Source organism: Misgurnus anguillicaudatus, chromosome 19 (assembly GCF_027580225.2).
Source record: "Misgurnus anguillicaudatus chromosome 19, ASM2758022v2, whole genome shotgun sequence".
NCBI lineage: Eukaryota > Metazoa > Chordata > Actinopteri > Cypriniformes > Cobitidae > Misgurnus > Misgurnus anguillicaudatus.
In genome coordinates, this window is record NC_073355.2 from 51,394,568 (window position 1) to 51,403,487 (window position 8,920).

General features: G+C 34.2%; 1 protein-coding gene across 1 annotated transcript in view; it reads right to left on the reverse strand.

The window, feature by feature from the left end:
- The window catches only part of LOC129422293 (uncharacterized), a 78,230-nt gene extending 77,902 nt beyond the window's left edge, over positions 1–328 (reverse strand). Inside the window, exon 1 of the mRNA XM_073856532.1 lies at positions 221–328. The gene's annotated coding sequence lies outside the window, so the exon portion shown is untranslated. The remainder of the gene's footprint in view (positions 1–220) is intronic.
- Between the last annotated feature and the right edge of the window lie 8,592 nt (positions 329–8,920).

The window sequence follows — 8,920 nt, forward strand, 5'->3', positions numbered from 1 at the left end:
AACCCATACGAAGCTATTCATACATGCCCGCAATGAGTTTAGCTGCAAGTGTGTACGTTTATTCGAGTGTGTCATATTGCTTCCATAGATATAATAAAGGTATTAATCCAATCTCTAAATAAAACAATGCTTCACAGTATATCTTAAACCCATCTAAAAACATTACTTTACTATACTCAATACAATCCCCATATTACACAAATCAGTTAAACAAACATACCATTTTACAGTTTCTTTTACTGCATACCAGACCCAACAGAGAGTTGCTGCAGCCTCACGTTTGTAACACAATACACTGCAGCCGATAGGCCTTTCAGTAGGTATGTTGCTAAAATTTTCAAAATGGTTAAATGTTAAAACTAGTTGTTTAGATAGAAAGAGCTTGAAAAAAGCTTTTAAATGAGACCAAGATCATATTATGGGTTCAAGAATAACAAAATACTGGTAATTTGAAACTCGAAAATCATCACTTTATTTTGTCCCATGTTTTCCATTAAAATTCTAGAAAATGTGTGACTGAATCATGAAAATTATAAAATTTTTGCTATAACTTTTTACATTTTTGAGATATTGACCTGAATCTTTCAGGATAAGCTGTTTGCCAGATCCTCTAAATACTACTTCTGAAAAGTCAGATATATATAAAAAAACCCACTAATTACACCAATGAACACTCTTTATTCAGTCTATATATACGACATCTACTACATGGCTATACGTCTGCTTCCCATTCAAGCAGATTTTGGTGGAGGTAAAACTCCCCTGGTCGTCGTTCAAATTTATTAAACATTTCGTTCACTTGTAGTTTAGAACAAAGGCGATTTAAAAAAACAGACTTTGGCGAGCTCGCACGGCCAGTAGTTAAACATGAAAGGTGGTGACTGAAAACGAAAAGGTACCTATGCTTCTTCCGGTTATGTTAACTATAAAAACTCCGAAATTTCGCCATCAACAAACCAACAGAAACAATATTTTTTCACGACACCGCGCGCGCCGCCTGTGGAAATCTTGAGTTTCGTTGAGCGGAGCCAAAAAGGAAAACTTAGAAAGAGCAAACATAAAAATTGTCCAGTTTGTGTAATTGTGACTTAAGTTCATTTCATTATGCAGTCGTCATGTCGACACAGTCGACAAGCTGTCATTCGTGGGGCAAGAGCGATGTTTGCTTTTTATGTTATTCATGCTTGAAAAAAAAATGCTTAAAGTTTGCACATTTTTCGCCACATAGCAGACAGGTAAGTCAGCATTATCAGCAGCGAAGGCAAATTAATCTGTCCACAAAGGACTAAATATTTCATTTTCTTCCAAAACTTTTCTTTTTTTTAAAGATTTTTTTTAAATCCATGGTTATCTTACCGGGAGTCATGCGACGAATGAATGTGAAGCATTTTTTGATTGACAAAATATTAAAACACTTGTAATATAAACACGTTTTTAATATAACAAGCTCAATTCCATCAATGGTATTTCAAAGAATAAAATATAAAAAAAAATGCCAATAAAAATAGCATTTAATTTAATTTCAAGATGGAGCAGAGGCCTGAAAGAGCCACATGCGGCTCTGGAGTCATTTGTGTGTCATTTCTTGTTGATTTTGTGTTCAAATAAATAAGGGACAGCACACGATGTGTTAAAACAACACAAAGTGTGTTGTTCCAAGTAACACAGAGATGTGTATAGTTATGGATAACACATTAAACGCGTTGTCCTTAACTAGACATAGCGTGTTTTAACACATTCGGTTTAAGAGGTTCATTCTTTTCAGATAGCCTAACTACCGCTCAAAACTAATAACGCACGACAACACGCAAATAAACGTGTGCAAATAAAATATTTAAAATCAATATTTAATGTTCCTTACCTTACTTATGAGGTAAATGCGTGTAATAACGGAATATTGTACAGTCAGTAGGTGAATAAGCCCCTTATTTTAACTTGGGGCCCGAATCACGAACAAATTATTAAGACAAAAAAATAATAACGTTCTTAAGATAAATTATAAGAAGTTCCTAGAAATGTTCCTGTTCAACTACTGAGCATTTTTTAAGAATGTATTTCCTACTAAAGAACATCTTAAATTTTTGTCTTAATAAAATGACAAGCTTTGAAATAAATTATTCTACTGTGCCCATAAGGTAAAAATACACTTTTCCGTCCATCAATCTTTTTACCACCTTGCATTAACGCGATATAAACGAGTGATGTGTTAAGACTGGTGTTATTAAAGACGATGTTATTTGCTGTTGTAAAAGAGGCCAGTCAAGGCGGTGCGGTGAGTAAACATCATTCCCTAATATCCCAAACGGTCTTTTAGCCCGAGATCCAACACTCTGCAGGTCTGTATCATAGTCTGTATCAGGATCTAAAACATCTCAGCTATGCGAGGAGAGTAAATTCAAATCCCGCAGTAATGTAACACACAACCTGCACCCAACACCGCACAACAACACGCAACGCAGGGTTCTAACAGTGTGCACAATTCATCCATCACATAAGTTTCAGTAATGCTCAAGTTATCAACCTCTACAAATAAACATCAACGATATGTGTAAAGACATACACAGCAAACTAGCAACTAACTAGATATTTGGTAACCCTGCATATAATTTTTTTAAGTCGCTTTGTATAAAAACGTCTGCTAAGTTCATTAAATTTAAATTAATATAGGCTTGAAATTACATTGAATATTATTTATAATAGTCTTGTGTAAATAAAAAGAATAGTTATTCCATTATAAAGCGTTTTATCGTTTACAATATGTTTTTTCACTAATGTAACAAAGTTTAAATATCATGCATATTTTGGTTCCAAAACATTACACATACCTTAAACACTGGGCAGGAAGATATGACTCTTGCACGTCTGTTTGCTGCTCGCGCTGTCCTCGTGTCCTCTTCCACTGCTGTTTAAATTTCTTCTGGATAGAGGGAGGATACGCTACGGCCAAATTGCGCGAGATGTTGGGTTTAGGGATGAAAAGAGTGCTCCGGGAGATTTCACGAGATTTTGGCCGTGGCTGTATCTCTTCTAGGCTTGAAGGGGTGCATGTCTGGAGACTTTGTGAACGTTACGTTTATTTCTGCAGTTGCCATTTTAATAAAATAAAATATTTAGCATCTTGAAGAGAAAGATGGGCTGTGGGCACAAGCATGCAGCAAATTATTATAAGTAAAGTCATTTGTGTTCCGTGTGTCCTTTTGTTGAGAAGAATAACGATGCGTTTATATCCGAAAAAGCTATTTGTAGGCTAGGCCTATATGATCCCGTCCCAGCAAACACAGAACTTTCCCTGACGTTCCCATCTGGTTATTTTGGGGGAACCAATTAAGAACGTTCCCTCTATGTTATTTTTAATAACCTAACGGGAACCTTCCCTGCAGGTTATTTTTGTTTTATTTTCTTAACCTAACGGGAACCTTCCCAGAACGTTCCCTGTAGGGTTTTTTTATTACCTTACTGGAACCTTCCCAGAACTTTGTACTATGTGGGTCACAAAGGGCAACGGTATATGCCCATGTTAGATAATATCGGACACTCAGAAGACCCATGTGCGCAAAAAAATTTCATCCTTGAAACATCTTTATTGAAATAATTACTTTTGGTTGAATGTCACTTTTATACAAAGAGCAACTAATATGACTGATAGGATGTAACACTTAAATAATATAAATAAGAAATAAGAAAAATAAATTTAATTGTAATAATGATAATGTTAATTATAATGTTCACCTGCCTATGAATTTTAAAATATTAATTTTCTTTCAACTTGCCCATTGAAAATGAGAGAAAATAAGAAATGTCAGAAAATTCATCATTGTTAATTAAACGTTTCAAACATTGTGGAAGGAGCCTGATTAGTGGAGTAAGGAGACATCATTATGACCTGCTCACTGCAACGACACATTACGCTTGACAAAGTAATCGTGCTTTAATTGCGAATTTCTTCACATAATATAATGTCATATTTCATATAACATTTGCCGAAAATAGGCGGATCGTAAACATTCAAACTACATGAATTTCCGCTCAGAGGTGTCCGTATAAAGTTGGTTACACTTTACAATAATGGTACATGAATAATCATGTACTAATACATAAATTAATAATCACTTTACTATGAACTAATGATGAGTTAAGTTATGTACTAATCAATGTGGCATGAGTCATATGAATTCATGAATTACAGCCACGCCACCTTAACTACACATTAATACATGTTTGTTAGTTAATGCATTAATTAACACTTTGCGTAACCCAAATCAAACATGCTCTCTAGAAGAACGTAAATAACTTTGTCGTGGATTTTTTTCAGGAGAATCAGAGACGGTTGAGATGCAAAATTCTCTTCAAAGTATTTTATTAAAGAATTGTGTCAGACAGCTTGAAACACAATACTGGTCATAGGGTGTACACCTGGTAAAATGATAATGACAATGACCCCGTTCTGAGTTTTTCAGTATATTATATAGTGGTCCAATAGTCCTGCCTTTCTTTCACTCTGTACTGTCCCAATGCCCAGCAGACTCCTAACTTCAGGCCCCTTAGCTCCTTCTCATAACTCATGACAACTTGGTGATGCTGTGGCTTTATCTCTATAACATTCCAAGCTGGTACATAAATCCTCCAATGGGTGGTAAAACTCAGTGTCTTTTTTCTTTAACACATCATACAACTATTTGCTATCCTTACCATGGACACCCTTATCTCCTCCAGGCCCAGCTGTGGACCTACACATTCATGTTCAAGCAACAGAGAGACAACTTAAAACTTAATTCATGTAGACCTTAACCATGAAACACATTAAAAGCATACCATATAAAACATAATACTAATCTGTAAGATAAAACACTCAAAATTTCTCTACCATAACTTGTTTATGCAAAATGTTTAGGTTTGTAATGGAAAACTGTTTACATTTGCTCTTGCAGCTGAGCTACAAACATAATTGAGTTGCACTGGATTTCTTGCAGTATTTAGAGTCAACCTTAATCATTAAATGTACAATTATGCATTCATAATTAAAATGAGTTATTCCACTGCTGCCATTAAGAGTGACGGAAGCTATTCTTTATCAATTTAAATCAGTGTTAGCCTACAGATAATGATTATTGTGTGAACTGGCTTGTCTTATTATCAAATTGCACATACAGTATCTGTCTTGTGTACTTGTTCTTCTTTTAAGCCATTATTGCCCCTTCCAAATGCCTGCACAGTTTTCACCTCTGCTCCTCTCCTTTACAAACCACCAAAAATTAGGATTTAGATGAGCTGAATATGTATAGAATGTGTACTTGATAACTTTTTAACAATGTACCCCTCCAAGAAATGTCATTACCTACACAATAATACAGTAACAAATCATTAATTTATGTTCGTTATATTAGTTTATTATAAGTTAATGATGAGTTATTAATGATGTGCCCCTTAAAGTAAAGTCATGACCTAATCATACTTAACAAATCATAGTGTATAAGTAGTCTGTTTCTCAGTTACCCAGTGGCGGAGGGAGAGTGTTTGATGGGTGGATCTCTAAAAATCTGCGGGCCAGAAAAGTTCAAATCGTTTTTTAACTTAATTGGGAGAATAAAATGACTATGTTCTGTCCGTCAGTTGTGTCAATCCAAGTTCAAATGACGTTATTCAATCTAACCGTATTAAAATGGCTGACACAGAAGACTATATCCTCTGGAGGTCGGATATACACGCTGCATACGTCATTAAGCCTGCTTTATTTCAGTTAAATGAGCATTACATTCGCAAAGCATACGCATATTACAACAATTTACGATTGATTAACGATTTAAGCATTAAGCATTTATTTAATTAGCTAAACGCTTACCAACTGTTTCTGAAACATAGACGACCCAGAAGCAAAAAATTCAACACTGATTTATTGAAAATCAACTTAAACAGTCCAGTCGGGCCGTCGAGACTCGAGTCTCGATCTACAAATAGCGAGATAACATCAGTGTTACTAGCAGTGCACCAATGTCAGAGTTTAATTTTCAGGTAACACAGTCAAGTCCTTTTCACATTGGCCGTGATGAAGCAACGACACACTAGTAAAAACAATATATTCCCATGAAGCCCTAAATACTGCGCGCGTGTGTCGTACCGCAAGAAGCCGAACAGTGTTTTTTCCAGTGTGTCGTATTTTTTTCTAAATCGCACTACAACGTCCAATTCAATTCGATTTATCACGTGCCTGTACCCGCAGTTGTTACTCAGGTCAAAATAAATAGACATTTAACATCATGCTTTTTATCTTAGCCTTTAACTCAAAACATTAAACTTAGTATGATAATGTCACACAAGTAAACGTATAAGATTTGATTCATAAACATAACAGAGCTCGTTTTAAGTACATAAATGTAAACGATTAGCAATATCTGTATGCATTTGCTATAATCACTTCAAAGTACCAGGAAAACTGCAGCCATAAAAGTCAGGTCATAGTTAAAATATAAAAAAAACCTTCATTCAATGGGCTGGATGGACGCTGCTTGGGATAAAAGTGTTTTTCATATATTTACATGTAATTCAGGTAAATCTTTTACAGATTACTGCTATTGTAAGAATTGCTGTAATATCCTGACCAAAAGGCACCACCCCCTGGGAGACACAGCGGGACCACAGGTGCTTGCGACAACAAGGACATTCAAAGAGATATCTTTACATCACTACCGGTTTCCTCCCGAACTCACAGCAAGGGAGCCGAGATCCCGCAACACCTCCCTCGAGAATCAGAACTCAGTGGACTCCCGACAGAGTTACATTTGGTTTTCAAACAACACATCCTGAGGCAAATTGTGACTCTGCGGCCAAAAGGTCTAACCCCCTCTGCCTCTCCTTTCTCTCCTTGCACTCTTGACACGGGACATTCTAAGGTTCACTAAATTATTATTTATGTTTCCTATCTATATAAATGTATATATATATCACAAACGTACTTATTATGTGTTACATACTTTAAAACAACACACACCTGAGATGTCATCTAACACTTTTTAATGGTACACGAGCTGTAGATGTGCTTGAGAATGTCACACACGTATAGGCACGGGCGTTTGTGTTGAAAAGTGGTGGGGACAAAAGATCAGATGAAAAAACATTACAGCAGGATGGGAAAAATATTGAATAATGGCGCATCAAAAATGGGCATAGGCCATACACTGCAAAAAATTATTTTCAAGAAAAAAATTCTTAGTATTTTTGTCTTGTTTTCAGTAAAAATTTCAAAAAATTCTTAATTTAAGATGCATTTTCATGATGAGCAAAACGACCCAAGAAAATAAGTGTAGTTTTTAGACCAAAAATATCAAATTTAAGTGATTTTGTTCATAAAAACAAACAACAAAAATCTGCAAATGGGGCAGGCAAAAAAATCTTGAACATTTTTCTTAAACACTAAATTCAAGAAAAAATTGCTTACCCCAGCATATTTTTTGCTTGTTTTATGCACAAAATCACTTACATTTGATACTTTTGGTCTAAAAACTACACTTATTTTCTTGGGGGGTTTTGCTCATCAAGAAAATGCATATAAGAATTTTTTTATCTTTTTACTGAAAACAAGACAAAAATACTAAGTAAGGAAGTCATTTTTTTTGCAGCGTATGATTGCACAGGCATTGCTTGATTTTTTAGAACATTTTAACCAAATGCTTTCAAAAAGTGGTGGGGACATGTCCCCAGTGTAAATGACACCTATGCGTATAGGTAGTAAGAGACAAAACATCTCGGGGTTTACTGAAAGTCTCAAAGTTAAACTCCATTCCCTTCACCATATCATGTTTCACTTAAGCAGGACTTTGGTCTCACTTTATCATTGTAACAGTTGTTGTCTTTCTTTTGAAAAGGGTTGGAGGCAATGTTATTACATATAGGTTCACACTAACTGAAGGATAAAGAAAAACTATTTTAATATCATTATTTCAATATTAATACAATTTATAATTAGTCATACAGATCAAACGCAACATGCATTTATTGTGTAGTTTCTGTGTTCAAAAACATTTCATGAAGGTTAACAGCTCTTTTAACCCTAATGTGTGGAATTCCACTGTTAATAGTTGTTGGATAAATATGTTGATTAAAGCAGATTCAACAAATGAACCACACGAAACATGGACAAGAAGAAACAGAAAGAGTTTAATTTTGTCCACTCCAATGCTACTAATGGAGATAACAAGTGATCACAAAACACTGATATATTTTCATCAGATGTTATTCTAATGTTCATGATTTAGATTTGGCCTGATTTATATGCCTTGTATAGAAAACTAGTGATGCTTCATAAAGCTTTAAATTGTTTAATCTTTTGTTTCGAATCAGTGGTACGGACGGAGCGTGTTTTAATTAAATTGGCTAATCACATGAGTTTAGCAAATGAGCCTCAATTACTGTACATCATAACTGTTTCAAATATGACTCTCATTATTTAGTATTTTTGTCTTGTTTTCAGGAAAAATATCTAAAAATTCTTAAATTAAGATGTATTTTCTTGATGAACAAAATGACATAAAAAAAATAAGATTAGTTTTCAGACAAAAAAATATTTAATTTAAGCAAATTTGTGCTTAAGCAAAAAAAATCTGCAAATGACTAAGAATTTTTTTCTTGAATTAAGTGTTTATTAAAAAAGAAAACTCATTTAAAGAAAAAATGTCCTTATTCCATGGGCAGATTTTTTTGCTTCTTTTAAGCACTTCTTTTCCAGCCCTTCTTTTAAGCACTTATTTATTTTAATTTTTATTTTTTTGTATAAAAACTAGACTTATGTTCATGAAGAAAATACATATTAATTTAAGAATTTTTAAATATTTTTAACTGAAAAAAGACAAAAATACTAAGAAAGTGTCATTTTTGCAGCCATCCGATTTTTGAAACAATAAAGAAAATACATCTTAATTTAAGAACT